The sequence below is a fragment of the Spinacia oleracea genome, chromosome 1, assembly GCF_020520425.1.
Source record: "Spinacia oleracea cultivar Varoflay chromosome 1, BTI_SOV_V1, whole genome shotgun sequence".
Lineage (NCBI taxonomy): Eukaryota > Viridiplantae > Streptophyta > Magnoliopsida > Caryophyllales > Amaranthaceae > Spinacia > Spinacia oleracea.
The window spans coordinates 48,413,761-48,434,656 of NC_079487.1; positions in this window are offsets into that span (position 1 = coordinate 48,413,761).

Here is a 20,896-nt window from a genome sequence, read left to right on the forward strand (position 1 = left end):
CCAGTAGCCGTCTGCAAAAAGGGACAAAAAAGAGAGTGAATAACCGAAAGCCAAACCAAAGGTACATATCAAAAGAAAAAAAAATAGGGCACATTACCCGAGTAGAGTGGGGGCTCCTGCAAGAAAGTGCAGACCGAGCTCGAACCAACGCGGACTTCAACCGGTTTATCACCCCCACCATCGCATTGGCCGTACGGGCCGGAACCGAGAACAAGAATGTCAGTAAAAAAGAAAGAAAAAATATAAAGAAGAGTACACAAATGAAAGGTGCATACCGCCTCTACTCCCTCAAGGAGCGGAGCATGGAAAACCCGGTCTTCCGGGAAAGTCTCCACAATCTCGGATCCACTCTCGCCGGTATACGAGATCCGAGCATCGGGAAGCACCCATCCCCCCAACAAAGGGTCAGGACCCTCCTGCACAAAACACAGTAGGCATAAACACATGGGCACGAACATGAAAACACTAAAATCGATACAAAGAGAGGAGGCAACTTACAGCGCCAGGCTCCGGGAGACAAAGAGAATCCTGGATAAACTGGTAATAGCTAGCTCCTTCTATCACCAACTCTGTCGCAGGCACACCAGTCCTCGAGTGGACCCTCCACGACTCGCCTATCGAGCGAGTAGACAGCATGGTCGCAGGCGGAGGCCTGGGCACCGAAAAAACCCCGACCGTCTGCATACGTACCCGCTCTCCCAGGTACCAGACAGGGTCCCGGCGGCCAACGAACAAGACCCGCATCTGGCTCAGGGCATAACTCTCCCTGACCGAAGCATGGGTACCCCTAAAAGAGAGCCATGGGGTCCAAAACCACCTGTTTTCGTACAAAACGCAGTCAGATCTCGCACATGAAAAGAATGACGAAATACGAGATAGAGGATAAGATTCTGTACATGCTCAGGGTTCCCGTCCCGAATAAGATCCCACACGGTATCGGGTGGCGGACGCACTGTCAGCTTCTTCTTCCAACCCCAACGGCGGCCGGCAGGGAACTCCAAAGGCCTCTGCCCCTTTCGGGGAGCCAGCCAGTGTAAGTGCTCAAAGTCCCACAGCTGCAAAAGAAAAGGATAATAAAGCGTTAAAAAAAAAGAGGCCAGGTAAAAGCGAGAAAAACAAAAGAAAGTCTAGGCACATACCTCGATCAAACGCGGCACTCCCGCTAATGTAATCACAAAGTGACGTATACTCGGGTCCGAGACGCGCACCGACAAACTCATCTGGCCGACAAGCGTCGCATAGCCCAAATCGCCCCAGCGATAGTCACCCAGTGTGGACACGTCCTCCACCATGCTTATCCACTTCGGGTCAAAGGTGTCAGTCGGACCTGATAGAAAAGTGGAAGTAATAAAATGGAGGTAGAGCAGCCGAGCCTGCCTCGAAGGCGACTCCTCTACCCCGTGCTCCAAAGCCCACATCAGGTCAGTGAAAGGTATCCCACGGGGCTGGTACAAAGGTAACCTACTACCCATCCACGAGCCCAGGAGCCTGGTACCCTCAGCAACAGTCGGCGATGGGCTGTCCGACCTTAGACGAACGGGGTTCCCTGTAAAGGTCAAACCCGTCAAAGCTGTGTAGTCCTCAGGAGTGATCGTCATCTCGCCCCAAGGAAAATGGAAGGTGTTGGTGGTATCCCACCACCACCTCATGACAACCGCAGAAAGGACAGGGAGATGTTGAGCCGCAGTATCTCCCAGAAGGTCTCAACCACCAGAAACAGTGAGCTCGCCCTCACCAAGGCCTGGGCGTCCGAGCTAAGATAGCTAAAAACGGTCTCACTCGTCGCGGCGCCATAGCCGCGAACCGTAGTCTCTCTCCTCGCGTGAAGGCGGGAAGTCACATGGTGCTCTAAGTCGTAGTGTAGATCACGACCATCGTAAAGCTCAGGGCCCACCCATAGGGGACCCGGGCCAGTCGACTGACGCGTCATGCCACGCACCTCGTGGCCACCAGGAGGGGGTAACGACTCGTCAGACATGCTGATGAACAATACAACAAGGCATTATACCTTTGACAAAATCGGCAATCATACCGATCCCTAAAAAGAGTGCATTTCACTCATGAAATGGAGTCATACAATTTTTGTTCCCTAAAAAACATGATACTAAGTTCATACTTAGCAAAATTCCCTAAGTAAAAATTAACTCCAGCAAAATCAAAATTCTCCCATAATTTGTCATTCATGAATTATGAGGAACGCAAGCAATATACCAAGAACACCTACATTATAAGAAAATACTAGATTCGTAGGTATACTTGGGGGCTAGCATGAAAATGCCCAAATTCAACAAAAATCAACATACTTGCAAAAATTAACATGCATAAACTAATTAACATGTTATGTGAAACATTTCCAACTATCTAATTGGAGAAAAGGGGCACAAAATCAAAAACCCCCTAATCAATTTCATGCACGAAAATACTTGACAAAAATACTGAAATTGACATAAAAGCTCAAAATTATTGAAAATTACTTACATTGGGAAGATTGGGAAGTAATTTGGAGTAGAATTCGTGAAGGAAAGTGAAGAAAACGAGCAAAAATCAGTAGAGATAAGTGAAGAAGTTTGAGCGAAAATGGTGGAAATGGGAAAGGAAGGAGACGGTCCGCGAATTTAAAGACCAGTCCCCCTTTCGAATTTTCAACGCCCAGCTCTGGGCGTTAGAAATTCTCGCGCCCAGGCCTGGGCGCTGAAAATGCTTCCCAGACAGCGAATATTCGCTGTCGGGCACGCGTACTCCCCTATTTTGTGTAAAGATATCCGTTATCTTATTTCTATCCCAAAAAAGAAAAAACGGTATTTTGAAAAAAAATAATAATATTAAATAAAAAATAATAAAATAAAATATCGTTAAACAAAAATATACACAGTGTGGACCCACTTATAGGACACATCTAATCAGGAAATATTACGACCCACCAACAGGTTGTAATCACAAAAGCCCTTCTACATAGGCAAAATAAGAAATTCAAAATGGGCTCGCCCACCCTCAGCGGGCGGGGTCTGCGTTACTAGCCGCACTAGTCCTCAGTTTTCGACAAATAAAGTCTTCAAATTTAAAATAGGCTCGCCATCTTCAGCCGGCGGGGTCTACGGCGCAAACCACGTAGGTCCTTATTTTCAAAAAAACAAAATAAAATTTCAAAACAGATTCGTCCACTTCTATCGGACGGGGTGTCCACCCTCAGCGGACAAGGTTCGCCACCTTCAGTGGGCGGGGTCTACGTCACAAACCGCGTAGGTCCTTATTTTCATAAACATCAAACAGATTCGTCCACTTCTATCGGACGGGGTGTCCACCCTCAGCGGACAAGGGTCGCCACCTTTAGTGGGCGGGGTCTACGTCACAAACCGCGTAGGTCCTTATTTTCAAAAACATCAAACAGATTCGTCCACTTCTATCGGACGGGGGGTCCCCCTCAGAGAACAGGCTCGCCCACCTTTAGCAGGCGGGGGCCTCGTCACTAACAGCGCAGGTCCTTAGTCGCTGCAGCGATAACTTTTATTGGTTTTCCCTTTTTCCAAAAATTAAAGGATTGGTTTGTTGGATTTTCCTTCGTTTTACATCCTATAAAAACAAGGGGGTTTTCTCGTTTAGCTAGCCCTGAAAATGAGAATCTTTAAAAACGTTTTACCTCGTGATTGGGCTTGGCCAGGCCCAATTACACTTTACAGCTTTAATTTCGAAAACATCTGTAGTTACTCCCAATGACAAAGTGAGGGAGTTTCTACGCGTCTTTAGATCCTTCCAATGATAAAGTGAGGAAGTTTCTATACTATCAGTTGACAAATCCCAATGACACGTGAGGGATATGTCGACACTTCAAGTGATGACCCTTAAGTCAAATGTTATCACTCGGGGGCTCGTGAGACCCTCGCAAAACAGGTCACATACACCATGGCTTGTGTGACGCACTCCGTCTAATACTTTGACCATCCTCTTACTCCAAGACTCAATCAAAGTGGGGGCTAACTGTAGACACCTACTTTTGTCCCCATTCCCGCAAGGGAAAGGTTCGATGATGAAAGCATAAAAACTCCACTTGACAACGCATCTCCTATAAAATAAACGAATCTCGATTCCCCATTTCATTTCACCCAAAACTTGCTATTTACGGAAACCTGCTAAAAATAGCAACCGCCATAAAAGGTAGCTTCTAAAAGTGGCAAATCATAAAAGATAGAAACCTGTCAGAATTAGGTGTTGCATTCCAACATGAGATAGAAAACTGCGAGAATCCTATTTCTAATAGGATTCGGAAATAAGAGTTACGTATTAATTAAAATCCTAACGAGCCTAGAGTTCGTAACGGGCCCAGACGCATTCCGTCACAAATTGATACGCGCTAAAAGACTCAAATTAATCTCCAACTCTACGGATTTTAGAATCCGAATCTGACTAAACAAACACTGCCCAGACCCTATTTTCAACCCCTGGCTCTGGGCGCCGAAATCTTCGGCGCCCAGGCCTGGGCGCTGAAAGTACCTGGGTACGTTTCTTTTCCTAATTCTTTGCGGATTAGAACTCTGCAATTCTATCTTTCCACGAACTCTTCCCTATAAATAGGCCCCTAGTTTCGACGTGAAACAACACACAACAACACATAATATACTCTGAGTATTGACTCTAAACCCCTTAGCCTAAGCCTCTCGCTGCGAAACTGTTCACGCGTTCTGTCGCAATCGATCCATAAATCGAACAGAACATATCCTGTCCCATAATCGAGGTTCGTTAAATAAAAAGGAGAAATAGCAAAGTCAAAGTGGTTAGTTTTCTGAGAACCGTGACGCACCTCTCAAGGGTGCGTCGTAATGTATCCCTTTTCGATGATTTAACCGCTTTCCTCGCCCTTTTTTTGAACTGTTAAACTAACCTAATCTGATTGTTCTATCACGCCTAATAAATATAATATTTTTGGGAAATCGGATTATCATGCTAGGTCCCTAATGCTATGTAAATCAGATAATCACGATCGAATTAGTATTATATGTTGCATATTGCTAAAATCAATTCAGATTAGTTTAATAGTTAACGCATGTCCCTTCAATTATTTATGCTGAGCTAGTAATGATATCCTGCCTCTGGAGTTATCGACGAGCGAATTACTCCTCTCGGTAGTTACAGTCCCCCGAACCCTCAATCTCTACCTTGCGGGTGTATATTGAGAGATCCCCACACCAGGGATCACAAGGGAACCTACGGCCGTCGTGGTCAAACATAATTGCACTCCCTATATGTCACGATAACCGGGTTTTGTCAGTTTTTCTCATTGTTGTTAAAAACTGAATGGCGACTCCTATATTACTAGTCAATTGAGTGTATACTCACAGGAAATCCAATTACACTTGATTGAATAAAAAGAATCGTCACACCCACGAGGGACAGGTCACGCATTAGCCTCGCGCTTTTTCGACCCCCTCACACCAACAAAAACAATCAAAGTACAAAATCACTTCTCCAAAAATACAAGTCCAAATGTGTCATTCAAATTATGTTGTTGCTCTTATTCCAAATGTGCCAATAAATAGAATGTTTAAGCGGAATTTGACACGATTTTCAAGTACAAGAAAATGATGATGATTTTTATTCAAATTTGAACAAGTGCAAATGGCTCTAAAACCGTAATTCAAAGATAATTCGATGACAACGTCGGAATCAAGTGAAGCAAAGTTGTTTAAGCATTTTCACTTCCACCAAATACATTTCCGAACACATTCCCTAAATACACTTTATAAACACACTTCCTTAAACACAATCTTCAAACACTTTCTCCAAACATACAAATCAAACTCAAAGTCCTCTAAGAGGAATCCATTTCGAGTTTGGTAATGATGTTCTTGAGCCTTAGCGCCTTGAGAATATTCCCCTTACCCTTCCTAAAATCATCACCATCTATTTCCTCTTTGACCAAGCGACGGGAGGGAGCAATAGCAAGCTTATCGAGGTGAGTCGATGACGAGCCTCCCCTAGGTCCCAAACGGTCACGAACTGGATGACCCTTGCTCTCATCACTTACCATAATACAAATTGATGAAAGATGTCTAGCTTTGGAATATCTGACTTTCACAGACCAGGGAAGAGGAGCATACCTTTGTCTTTGACTTTTTATCCATACAACATACCCATCAGTAAGAGTAGCAGGCTCAGATGGGAATTGACCAATGAACAGGGGTTTTGCAACCCAATACCTTATCCACCTCCTAAGGCGGTCAACATTAAGAATAGTTGGTTCTGGGTTCTCCATGGCACAGTCAGGAATATCTTGCCTCAAGACAATTTGCCTCATCACTCGAACAGGAGAGTAGAAGCTAAAAACAGTAAGGCTATGCACCCTCAAAACAGAAGAGCCAAGTTCATACCTCATGGAAATAATTTCCCACCATGGAACCACCCATCTAATGGAAGACTCTTAGAGTATGCTCACCCACTCATGCAAAGACAGTCGACCATACATCAAAGGCCGCATAGTGAAGCCTTTTCGGATATAGCTCACCTTGTTCTCTGGTGCCACCAACAAGAGCCTCTCCATAAACTAAATGTTGGATAAATAAAATAAGCAATAATAAATAACTCAATTCAAACTACAAATTCAAAATTCAAAATAAATCTGTAAACACTTACCTGAAGAAGCATTGGACTTCCCGAAAGCATGGAAGAAGGGTTGGTTTTGGACATATCAAGGCCCACCATAGTTTCTCCAATCACTTGTGGCATCGGGTCTTTCCCAAGAGTGGATTGCTCCACTACCTACAAGGGCATGATGGCCAACTTCAAGACCATTGTTGGAAAACAAAAAGAGAGCAAAGGGGCAAAAATGCAAATCTCTCATACTACATACCTAGTGTGCATTCCCTTTTGCAAAATGGGCTACAAGAAGGAAAATATCAACACCCCGCCCATATACAATAGAGCTCCAAGATGGGGGCTCCAAGCCTAAGAACCTCCCAAAGGACGAAAAGAAGTGTTCGTTTATACTTGGCAAGAAAGATTCGGCCGAGGTCAACCACCCGATAACAATACCAAACTCTTCCGGCAAGGGACATATCTCATCAGTTTTGAACCGAAAGACATGGGTTTGAGCCCTCCCATAAGTCTATTGCAGCACGAAGAAAATACAAGTCTAGTTTAGCAAATGGAAAAGAGGCTAACACTCCAAGATTCATACCATCTAGCTCTCTCTTTTCTAGTTTATTCAAAGAACAATGCCATTCATGCAAAGAATTTTCAAACTTTTGTGCTATATTTCAAATAGAAGCAAGAAGTTGAAGAAGAAGAAGAAGAAGAAGAAGAGGTGCACTGAAAACCATCTTCCAAGAATCCTATTTATACAAGATGGGGCATTTACGAAGTTGTACCAAACAACAGCTCCTGCGCCAGGCGATTGGCCTGTGCTAGGCGCATGCCAGGCTAGAAGACGATTCAAAATCTTCCTTTTTATGGCGTACAATAGTTTATATTCAATTACTAGTACAATAAGTATCAGCAAATTGCTAGTGCAAATCGAGAATGGAATCTTCGAAACTGCAAGCCTCGTACCGGCAATTATAAAAACCAGTCCAATTTCAGCTTCCGGGCCACTTTCAGGGTTTATGTTCTCAAAGTCATACATAAGTGTAATTCTAGTCCTAAGATGGACGTCCTAAGTCGAGTCAATGTTCGCATTAGCAAAAGTTGAATATACATTGACTTGCGCTTTTTCTATACTAAAAAACCTCACTCGATGTGGGGGCTTATAGTGGCTATAGACACCCGAGAAAATGGGCAAAAAAATTCATTTTTTCATGCATGCATTTAGCTACAAATTTCAAAATTCACACACAACACATACCAATTCAATCCAAATCCTACAAACAAATACAAAAGCACTCATCAAATACCCAAACCTTTCAAATTCAAAAATACAAAGCATCAAAATATTCAAATACAAACCATACAAATACAAATATTCGCAAATATAAAACCAGAAATATCCAATACAAATAAACCAAATACAATTCGCCAAGCCGGCAAAGCTATATCTCACTAACATGCAGGATCAGTCAGAATCATCATCAATTACCACCACAGTCTCAGCAACTTCTACCCCTTGCCTCCGTTCCGGATCATGAACCGCGCCACACTCCGGTCGAGCTCTGTCCCCGGAGTAGCTGGATCTTGCTCTGAAATGCGAAGAACATCACCCTAGCCAAGAAAGTCAGGAGGATGTTATTGAGGTACCTGCAGACGGTACGTAATAGAACTGGTAGGTCTGTTGGGCCATAGGAAACTTGCGCCACCTCTCCATCTGATCAAAGAAAGGCCCCCGCCCCATCTCCTGAAACTGAGCCCAAGAGGGCATGCCATTGCCAGATCTACATGACTGAGAGCTTCTCTCCCTGTAGTGGCTCTTGGGAGGAGTCACATAAGGCACCTGATTGTCTGCAACTCCATGCGAGAATGAATACCTGCCAGCTTGATCAGAGGAGGAAGCCACATTTCTCCGACGACCAGCATCCGAGTGCCTCCGAGATTCTCCCATGCGGTAGTGTTAAGATCGAGATTCAAGTTCAACCTCGTCCACTCCACTTGCTCATCGGCACGTCGAGCCTCTCTCTCCTCAGACTCTCTACGAGCCTCCCTGCAATCCTATAAAAAATTCAAAGTTCAAATGCCAGATATCCAAAATATAAAGTTTAAAAAGTACAACAATACAAAAAATAACAAACTCAATGTGCGACCACGGTCGACAAGCTTCTTGGTCAGCTTCACACAATGCCTCTTAATAGAATCAATCACAACCATCCAACGGTGTACCTTTCCACGAGAGGGATGCATATGAAATTCGAGGTTCAAATTTCAAATTACAAAACAACAGTACAATGGTAAAGTCAAAAGTACAACTAGGCACTTACAGCTACAAAACGCTCGGGGATGGCCTTGGCAGCCACCCAATCTGAAGAAGGACCCTTGGGCACATGAACCTCTTCCTATTCTCCATCATCATCTGTATAACAGAGAACCTTGTCAGCATACGTGACATCCTCGGGATCCACCTCGTCAACCTGCAAACCGATAAATGAGTCAGTACAAAGAGATATTTTAAAAATAAAAAGTACAAAGTACAAAAAGTCAAGATTACCTGTCACACAAACCGAATGGCAGGAGCAAGCCTGTCCAAGAAGGTCCTATAGTTGGCCCCCATATCTACAAAACCCTCCCAGGGAAGACACATCGAATCAGCATCACCCTGATAAAAAACGGTCACATACATAGCCGGAACACTCAACATCATGGACTATGGGGGATCGAAAGGAACCAACTGAGAGGTAGAGCTTTGCTAGATGGAAATTCGCTCACCCAGATACCACATGGGGCGACAGAGTTCCAGAATCAACACCCTCCTCCTAGTCAAAAAGTTGGCACGAACTGCCGACCCAGGCACGGGCACCCCATCAAAGGGGAAGAATATCACCTATGAAAACAACAAGTTCAATTGATATAAGAAAAATAGCAACGTTCGGGACTTTACAAGATACAATCACACCCCATCAAATGGTGTGGTCCGCAAAGCCTTGCGGAATGTCTCAATAGTTTAACTAGTACGCTCTGCGCCACGCTAAGAAGCCGCAAACGGGTAAGCTGTTAGGTTATGAAGTAGGTGTGACTTTCGTGTTATGTGAAATGAGCTCGCCCGTAAGCTTCATCCATGCTCTTGCACATTGCCACAAACAGGAGGAGGCAAGCCAAGCCCATGCGCGTGCCAGCGCCAGCTTGTTGCCCTGCCCCTCGTCTCGATTCCTTGCGTGTGCTCGTAATGAGGCATGACGCCAAGCCACATGCACACCACCGCACATGGACATAAGCCATCGAGTGGCTTGTGTCCAAACGAGCATCAAAATCCAATTAAATGTTACGAAAAGAAATTTGCACCATTAAATTTTCATAATTTCAACAATTCCAATTGTTTTTAATTATGAAAAATAATTAAAGTGGGTGATTTATTAAAATTTCAAACAATCCAATTCATGAAAATAATAAATCTAGGCTAACTTTATTCAAATTTAAAAAACGATTATTATCAACAAAAATGTGAATACTTTAAATAAGCCAATCCAAACATTTAAATCGTTCTAAACATCTAATTTTCATATTTTTTTCAAATTTTGTTTAGGTGATCGATTAAAATTAACGAATCTAATCAAAATTTAAATCTTTGATTTTTTTTTGAATGAGCCATTTAAACATAAATCATGTTCCCCTACTCGCCTTAACCAATTTTTAGATCTAACAAATTAATAAAATTAATTTCCGATCATAGAAATCATTAATTTAGGGTTTCCAAAATTAGGTTTTATAATTAATATTTATGAACAAAATAAAATTTGAAACTTCATAATAATTATAAACAACAAGCCGGAAAAATTTATTTAATTATAAGTCGAGTAGATATTATAATTAATTTTTAAAGCCTTCAAATTTCACGTTTTAATTCTTTAAACACGAAAAACACCCAAAACATCATACTTAGGGGCTGAATTTCGCAGATCTGATCTCAACTGTTTTTTTTCACGATTCATCTAATAATCCAAAAAATTAAATGCGAAAAGAAGAAAAATATACAAAAAATTCGACCAAATCCAAAATATCAAATATTACTAAAAAATACTTTAAATACATGAAGCTCATGATACCACTAATGGGATTTACAGTCAATCTAATTAACATATTAGGGGAATAATCCCGAATCTAGGATCCATGTAAACAAGTACTCCCTCCGTCCCGGAATACTCGCAACGGTTTCACATTTTGCACAATTCACATAATTCACTTTGACTCTATTTTATTTATAGTATATGAAAATAAGTGTACGCATATAACATATTGTTGGATTCATCTTAATATATGTTTTCAAAATAAAAATATTTTATAAGTTTTTATAATATATAATTGAAGATATTGATGGTCAAAGTTGTGCATTGGCAAGCGTGTCCAATCAAACCGTTGCGAGTATTCCGGGACAGAGGTAGTATAACTTAAGCAATACATACATTTGTAGCGTGTACTCACACTTGTCTCACAAACACGAACAAGAACTCCATGTGTAGTTCCTCTACAATAGTCCACCGACATGTTTAGATCCGCCTTGATTTCGTTAGCTTAGAACTTTTCTAGGGTTTTGAGTGATGTATTCAGTGTGAAAAACAATTTAGGTTTAATGATAACCCAGGGAATATGTAGCAAGTAACCAACCAAAGGCTATAAGCCTTGACCGACCACTTAGGCTCATGCGCACAAGATTATGCAGGCACAGCCGCTGGGTCATGGGCCGTGCCCAAGCCAGCGCGCTTCTCCCTTGATTGCTGCACAGCTCGTGCACGTACACGCAGCCACAAGGTCATGGGCCTATGCATTGTGGTATTGTCGTTGTTGTTGCGTCCATGGGTTTGGCACTTGCGCGCTTGGACTATTGGGCCAGCAACTTGCTCATTCCCTTTTCGTCTTGCGTTTAATGCCTTGCGACTATTATTTATCGTATAGTACTTGACGATCTAATGTCGTATGATAAGATTATTCTTCTTGCCAGATTAAAAACATATGCAATACGATATACGATATACGATTCCGATCCAACATCTTATCGCATATTTATGTTTTTCGAACTAAATTCTAGAATAGCCATTAAATGAATTTCCGATTCATTTAATCCGGCAATCTGTTTTATGTCATTGGTGTGACCTTGTAGGTTCAGTCAAGAGTAAGTTGTGAGCCTAATAAGGATTAGGACATTGATCGGAAGCAATACTCCTGTGAGGGGGTCGAAAAAGCGCGAGGCTAATGCGTGACCTGTCCCTCGTGGGTGTGACGATTCTTTTTATTCAATCAAGTGTAATTGGATTTCCTGTGAGTATACACCCAATTGACTAGTAATATAGGAGTCGACATTCAGTTTTTAACGACAATGAGAAAAACTGACAAAACCCGGTTATCGTGACATAAAGGGAGTGCAATTATGTTTGACCATGACGGCCGTAGGTTCCCTTGTGATCCCTGGTGTGGGGATCTCTCAATATACACCCGCAAGGTAGAGATTGAGGGTTCGGGGGACTGTAACTACCGAGAGGAGTAATTCGCTCGTCGATAACTCCAGAGGCAGGATATCCTTACTAGCTCAGCATAAATAATTGAAGGGACATGCGTTAACTATTAAACTAATCTGAATTGATTTTAGCAGTATCCAACATATAATACTAATTCGATCGTGATTATCTGATTTAAATATCATTAAGGGACCTAGCATGATAATTCGATTTCCCAAAAATATTATATTTATTAGGCGTGATAGAACAATCATACTAGGTTAGTTTAACAGTTCATAAAACGGGCGAGGAAAGCGGTTAAATCATCGAAAAGGGACACATTACGACGCACCCTTGAGAGGTGCGTCAGGGTTCTCAGAAAACTAACCACTTTGACTTTGCTATTTCTCCTTTTTATTTAACGAATCTCGATTATGGGACAGGATACGTTCTGTTCGATTTATGGATCGATTGCGACAGAACGCGTGAACAGTTTCGCAGCGAGAGGCTTAGGCTAAGGGGTTTAGAGTCAATACTCAGAGTATATTATGTGTTGTTGTGTGTTGTTTCACGTCGAAACTAGGGGCCTATTTATAGGGAAGATTTCGTGGAAAGATAGAATTGCAGAGTTCTAATCCGCAAAGAATTAGGAAAAGAAACGTACCCAGGTATTTTCAGCGCCCAGGCCTGGGCGCCGAAGATTTCGGCGCCCAGAGCCAGGCGTTGAAAATAGGGTCTGGGCAGTTTTTTGTTTAGTCAGATTCGGATTCTAAAATCCGTAGAGTTTGAGATTAATTTGAGTCTTTTAGCGCGTATCAATTTGTGACGGAATGCGTCTGGGCCCGTTACGAACTCTAGGCTCGTTAGGATTTTAATTAATACGTTACTCTTATTTCCGAATCCTTTTAGGAATAGGATTCTCGCAGTTTTCTATCTCATTTATGATTTATGTTGGAATGCAACACCTAATTCTGACAGGTTTCTATCTTTTATGATTTTGCCACCTTTTACGGCAGTTACTAGACGGAGTGCGTCACACAAGCCATGGTGTATGTGACCTGTTTTGCGAGGGTCTCACGAGCCCCCGAGTGATAACATTTGACTTAAGGGTCATCACTTGAAGTGTCGACATATCCCTCACGTGTCATTGGGATTTGTCAACTGATAGTATAGAAACTTCCTCACTTTGTCATTGGAAGGATCTAAAGATGCGTAGAAACTCCCTCACTTTGTCATTGGGAGTAACTACAGATGTTTTCGAAATTAAAGCTGTAAAGTGTAATTGGGCCTGGCCAAGCCCAATCACGAGGTAAAACGTTTTTAAAGATTCTCATTTTCAGGGCTGGCTAAACGAGAAAACCCTCTTGTTTTTATAGGAAGTAAAACGAAGGAAAATCCAGTACCCTTGTTTTTATAGGAAGTAAAACGAAGGAAAATCTAGTAAAAGTTATCGCTGCAGCGACTAAGGACCTGCGCTGTTAGTGACGCAGACCCCGCCCGCTGAAGGTGGGCGAGCCTGTCCTCTGAGGGGGACCCCCCGTCCGATAGAAGTGGACGAATCTGTTTGATGTTTTTGAAAATAAGGACCTATGCGGTTTGTGACGTAGACCCCGCCCACTGAAGATGGCGAACCTTGTCCGCTAAGGGTGGACACCCCGTCCGCTGAAGTGGACGAATCAGTTTAAATTTTTTTTGAAAATAAGGACCTACGCGGTTTGTGACGTAGACCCCGCCCGCTGAAGGTGGCGAACCTTGTCCGCTGAGGGTGGACACCCCGTCCGCTGAAGTGGACGAATCTGTTTTGAAATTTTATTTTGTTTTGTTTTTTTTTTGAAAATAAGGACCTACGTGGTTTGCGCCGTAGACCCCGCCCACTGAAGGTGGCTAGCCTATTTTAAATTTAAAGTTTTTATTTCTTTCGAAAACTGAGGACCTGCGCGGCTAGTGACGCAGACCCCGCTCGCTGAGGGTGGGCGAGCCCATTTTGAATTTCTTATTTTGCCTATGTAGAAGGGCTTTTGTGATTACGACCTGTTGGTGGGTCGTAATATTTCCTGATTAGATGTGTCCCATAAGTGGGTCCACATTGTGTATATTTTTGTTTAACAAATTTTTTTTGAGATATCCAAACATGTTATGGTGCGTGGCGCAGTCTGGGAATGTGATTTTGATTGCACGCTTTTTGTTGGAGTCCACTTTTCGTGAGCCCCCAAGTGTTGGGGCTCGTTGGTCGTTTTTCGCGTCTTGTAATCATGTTTGGGGTCACGCTCGTATGTGCGAGCGACCTCCTATAGTAGTGTGCTATTTTAGTGAAGTCGTGGAGTGCGCCTTTAGCTTTCAGGCGACATCCGGTTTTGGCTTGGCCCGGATTATCCCTTTGACAGACAGACATTTTCTATTTGCAAAACCAATGAATTGACGACACATATTTTTGGTGTTTTGAAGAATGACCATGATATTTAACTTGCTTTTTTATTTTTTGAAAAGTGTACATGAACGTTTTCTGAGATGAGTCTATGTTTCGACCAAGTTTCACTGTTATTATTTTTTGTTTATTTGGGAGCTAAAGGTGCTTTCGGCTTGATCTTACTTGCAATAGGGCCTCGTGTTTTAGCAACACAGTCTTAAATCCTGTCCTATTCCGTGTTTTTGTGAAATCTGGGCCTTGGGCTGCATTTTCAGCGCCCAAGCTCAGGCGTTAAAAATTTCGGCGCCCAGAGGTGGGCGCTGAAAGTTCTTTCCTGGTAATATTTGATTTTCGGATTTCTGAACACGTTTCCGAATGGGATCAGGATGTTTATTGGGTGCGTTCAGCTATATATAGGGGCTAAGTACGTCCTTATTTTCCACCACTCTCAAATTCTTTCTCTCTTTTTTTTGCCGTGCTCTAATTTATTTACTGCTTTTGCCATGTCGACCCCTACTTTCTCACTCCAACGGACTGTTAGGCGTTGGCTACGAGCCCTTACTCCCACAGAAAAAGCTTTGTTAAAAGAATACCACTTAGAGGCACTTTTAGGCTTATAACAAATTAATATTGATTATAATTTTCTACATGCTGCCCTAAACTTTTGGGACTCCGATCATCATGTTTTTTCCTTTCGGGGCAATGAAATATGTCCTTTGCCTGATGAATTTGCTGCAATCCTTGGTTATCCTACTAACGCTACTCCCGTTACCCCTGGCACTATTGAAGAGGGTAAAACAACCATAAGGGCTTTCCTAGGGCTAGATGATAACATGTTTGCTTAACTTGTTGTAGACGATAAGGTTAACTTGGCAAAACTTGTAAAACATCATTTTAGGCCTAGTAAGAATATGACCGAACAAAAATTGAACATTCGAGCCCTTGTATTTTGCTTGTTGAATCATTATTTGCTGTCGAATAATAACGGTGAGTTCGGTGACATAAGGCTGATCCCCTTGATTAGCCAGATGGAAAGTTGCTATTCTATTATGCCGTTGGTTGTTGCTGAGACTTTGCTGAGTGCGGATGAACTGAAGAAGGATGCCAAATCCGAAATTTTTAAGGGAAGCCCCCTATTAGTGCAGGTAATCTACTTTTTTCTTTGCGCACATATACGCCACTTTTCTTTTTTGCCTGGGGATGAGTTTCAGCGCCCAGGGCTGGGCGCTGGAATAATCGGCGCCTGGTCCTGGGCGTTGAAACTGCGCCCCAGGAACCTTTTTTCTTTCTTTTCATTCTTTTGATTCGATCGTACCTGTTTTTGCAGATTTGGCTTGCGGAACGACTTAGACTTTTGGAAGCTCCTGCCGATCCTAAACATTATCGCCCTATAGCTTTGGGTAACCGAAAATACTTGCACCAAGGCCAGGACGAGGCCGAATGGACCTCCTTTTTTACTTACGGCATTTGTTCTATTAAGTGGGTGGTACCATGGTGGGGTTTGACTACTATGACAGGGGGGGTCTGATGTATCGGTTTATATTTCTTTGCTGGGGCTATCTTGTCCCATTTATATTTTCCCTTACCGAGTCATGCGTCAAATGGTTTAAGGCAGACTATCCCCTTTTCTGATACGGTACCACCTAAGGTAGCGATCTTTGCACAAACACGGGTCTTAGCGTGGGCTAGGTATTATGATGGTCTCCCGCATTGGGCTGTAGCTACAAATGGGTTTGTGGGTCTTTCTGAAAACTATAAGTTGTGGATGAGTTCCGATGACAAGGATGTGAGGACTGAGGCTCGTAATGGAGAGCCGGCTGAGCTTTTGATACCTCGTATTCGTGTTAAGTATGAGGGTCCCGATTCTGCCAGACCTCGTACCTATAGTTTTAAGACTGTGAAAGCTCGTCCTGATCGAAAGCGAAAGGAAGTTCTTCCCCGTTCCAGTGTCAGGCCTAAAAAGGTGCCTAACATGAAGGGGCCTGCTGTTGTTAAAAGAAATGCAAGCTCTCGCAGAGATCGTCGCCGGAACAATGTATGGGTTAGGAAGGCTCAGTCGCCTGTAGAAACAGTGGCTAGCCCGATTGATGGTAGTAATCCTTCTCCCACCACTATTGGTGCCCTTGAGGCTGAGCGGGCTATAACTGAAAATTTTTCTAAAGCTTTGGCATCTTTGGAAGGTAGTGTCCAAGAGCCGGTTCTTATGGAGATTGATATTGGGGCAGTGCAGAAGACTGTGGGGGTGGATCCTGCGAACATTGCTCTCTACAAGACTTTATTTGATGATCCGGAAGAACTAGAGTAGTGTAGTTCTTGCTAGGGTGTAGGTGCCCTTTATTTATTTCAGTTGTGTTTGTTTTTGTTCCTAGCACTTTGTTTTCCTTCTTATTATATTTTAATAAAGGCATATTTTTAGTTTCCATTCAATTTTGTTTATATGTCTAACACTTTTTACACAAAGAATATAATTCTGTTATTATTATTTGGACCGAATCCCTGGCAAGGATTGTCTACGTATCTTGTCAGAATCAGGTCGCGCGTAGTTCTTAACTTTAGAATAAGTTCTAGTATGCCGGATCTCGGTAGATATGTCCTGAAGTGGAAACATATTACTTAATCGGTCAAATGAGTGAAGTATTTGCCATTATTTTCATCTTCCGTTTTCCATAGGTTGCGTAAAATTCGACCGATTTGTTGGTAAACCTATTTGGATACGCACTGTACCCCCCAAGTGTTCGTTATTTTTCCGTTGCGTGCGGATAAAATGACGAGCAGTTTTCGAAAAAGGAAAACTTTGGCAGGCAGAGAGTTTCAACGCCCAGGCTGGGGCGTCAGATATTTCGGCGCCCAGCCCTGAGCGCTGAAAATAACTTGGGCGGTCAATTTTGACGTTTTTCTTCACATGTTCTTGCGTTTATTTCTATTTCGTTTTTTTTTGCCTTGATATTTTGCTTCATAGTTAAAGTTAATTTTGAGGCTGTTTTGGAGGTTTTTTGACTGTTAGCGTGAAACGCATTTTTGTCCAGATTAATTTTTTCTATTGGTGACTCAAAACAGTTTTGAAAATGGAGTTAGGGTGCGGAACTTATGAAGATCTTTGTGGAGGGTATGATGGAGTCTTATGTGAAAGCTGTCGGTGGGTTCTACTTTTTATGAATTTATTTTTTGGTAACATTTGCATTTGTTTTAAATTTTTGATTTCTTTTTTATTTTGGGTTGCATGGGTTGGCTCTCATGATGACATTGGTTGGCTTTTTAGGTTTTGAGGATGGGATAGTGTGGTTTATTTTGTGGGTTTCGGGAACTGGTTCACATGGCATTATTTCAAAACCGAGTGGGCTTTGTTTGTTGGGCCTATAGTGGGCCGTTTCTTTATTTTTTTTATTTTGCAAGTACATTTGGTGTTTATTTAGTGTTAGAATAAAAATTTTAGGAAAAAATATTACGCCTTTATTGATTTGGGAAAGTAAGGAAAACACACTGAAATAAAACTAACCCATATTCTAAAGGGCCTTAGGACCATCTAAAGTCTCTATTATTTTTTCTATCATTCTAAAGAACTACTAGGCGCTTTTTACTAATGGTGCCCTATGTGGCTCAAGCCTGGGGTTTAGTCTCATAAAACTTTGGTCCTTCACCGGTACTCATCTTGAATTCCATTCCTTTTGCGTTGACCCACTGATATATCTTCACCCATCCGTTCCCGACCTCTTCTAGTGTTGATGCAGGAGAGATTAATCGGGTTGGATCAAAACCTTCATCTTGTAAAGCTAGGGTAGTTATCACAGTCTCGTTCTCCATAGGCCTCGATTCGTTAAACAATGTCCATAGAGCCTGGTTGTCCAATATTTCAGCTGTTTTAGTCTTGGTGAGGTGGGGTGCCTCATCCAAGGTGTGGCAGTCATGGAAAATTTCAAATCCGGGTTTTAGCAAGCCATCCTGAACGAAGGGTTCAGGGAAATCACAACATGGGTGTTCTTCTCCTTCCCGAACAAACATCCCGTTAAGGGTCCTTTGATATGGGGGAAGGAGGGTGGTTTGTTTGGCTTTGTTAAGGCGTAGCCTAGATAGGCAGTCAGCAATATCTTCCTCCGTTGGTTCATAACCTAAGCCAAAGGGAGTAGATTTGTCGGGAAAAGGATGGAATGTGCATTCCTTCTTCCTTATGCCCAATGGGGTTCCTGGGAAATAACCTTGAGCTAACAGCATTCTAGGGATGACTCGGGATGCATGCGGGACTAGGAATGCTGGATCATAATCTTCGATGAACTGGATTGCTTCTTCCATTTGAAACCCATAAAGGTCATCTGCAGTTTCGGTCGTTCCAACCATAGTACAACTGACGTCGAGAGGAGGGGCGCGGATTTCTAGTAGTACCCCGTTATGGTTAAGTTTATATTTATTAGGCGTGATAGAACAATCATATTAGGTTAGTTTAACAGTTCATAAAAAGGGCGAGGAAAGCGGTTAAATCATCGAAAAGGGACACATTACGACGCACCCTTGAGAGGTGCGTTAGGGTTCTCAGAAAACTAACCACTTTGAGTTTGCTATTTCTCCTTTTTATTTAACGAATCTCGATTATGGGACAGGATACGTTCTGTTCGATTTATGGATCGATTGCGACAGAACGCGTGAACAGTTTCGCAGCGGGAGGCTTAGGCTAAGGGGTTTAGAGTCAATACTCAGAGTATATTATGTGTTGTTGTGTGTTGTTTCCCGTCGAAACTAGGGGCCTATTTATAGGGAAGAGTTCGTGGAAAGATAGAATTGCAGAGTTCTAATCCGCAAAGAATTAGGAAAAGAAACGTACCCAGGTATTTTCAGCGCCCAGGCCTGGGCGCCGAAGATTTCGGCGCCCAGAGCCAGGCGTTGAAAATAGGGTCTGGGCAGTTTTTTGTTTAGTCAGATTCGGACTCTAAAATCCGTAGAGTTTGAGAATAATTTGAGTCTTTTAGCGCGTATCAATTTGTGACGGAATGCTTCTGGGCCCGTTACGAACTCTAGGCTCGTTAGGATTTTAATTAATACGTAACTCTTATTTCCGAATCCTTTTAGGAATAGGATTCTCGCAGTTTTCAATCTCATTTAGGATTTATGTTGGAATGCAACACCTAATTTTGACAGGTTTCTATCTTTTATGATTTTGCCACTTTTAGAAGCTACCTTTTACGGCAGTTACTATTTTTAGCAGGTTTCCATAAATAGCAGGTTTCGGGTGAAATGGGGAATCGAGATTCGTTTATTTTATAGGAGATGCGTTGTCAAGTGGAGTTTTTATGCTTTCATCATCGAACCTTTCCCTTGCGGGAACGGGGACAAAAGTAGGTGTCTACAACTCCAGCTAGCTGTTCCAATCACTTGATCGCACTGAATTAATTATTCATAAATTAATATGAACCTTAGTATTGGACCAATGAACCTTGGGTGAAGGACATATTTTCTTTAGTTTTTTAACGTTTTAAGAATTTTGTATTGACCTTAATAACGTTGTTGACCAATGTGTCTAGTTGGTTAGTGTCACATAGCACATAAGATTTTTATAGAAAACTAACAACAAGATTGAATTCAGATTAGATGCACACTTAATTTATGCTTAGCCTCTAAAGGTATAATAGGTTGGGTGTCAAATGGTACAAAACCTATCGTCATTACCACGACAGGCCTCGGTTGAAGTAGCCGTGTTCATGTACCAATTTTACCAAGGCCTATCCGGCATGCGCTGGAGTGGCACATGCCTATAGTGGACCTAGGAGTTAAGGAATTTGGTTTGGATAGGTGTGCTACAAAGAAGGTTCCAAGCGGACAACATCTTAAGTGCGTGCACCCCCCGTGGCGATTAGGTGTCCTTATTCCCAACTTTCGAGATTAAACATGCCAAGGAAGCCAAGATTGGTATGCGGTTCTATCGCAATCATTTGTTACATTGAATATTTCAAGTCATCCCAACATAATAAGAAAATAAATGCGGCTTAGTGTTCGATTTCTGCCATACAGCTTCATCACCGACGCACTACTTGTGCAAGTTATTTCAAATTTTTCCCTAGTTGAGTCACCATTGTGAGGGGGTCGAAAAAGGACGAGGCACTTTTCCTATGGAATGGGGCGAATTGAATTCCCTCGAGGATGTGGCAATCATATTCAGTAAAATCGAAACTAACTATGGGCATTAGTCCGTTTTTACTAGTCTTTAGGAGTGGCCATTAAGTTTTTAACGACATTGAGGAAAACTGACAAAACTAGGTTATTGTGATACGCCAGTAAAGCAGAAGCCCAAACAAGCGTATTTAACCACAACGGCCATAGGTTCCCTTGTGATCCCTGTTTTGGAGATCGCTCAATGTACATCCAGCGGAGTAGAGATTGAGAGTTCGGGGGACGTTTACTAATAAGGGGAGTGCCCAATATTAGCCCACGAAGCGGTCCTTAC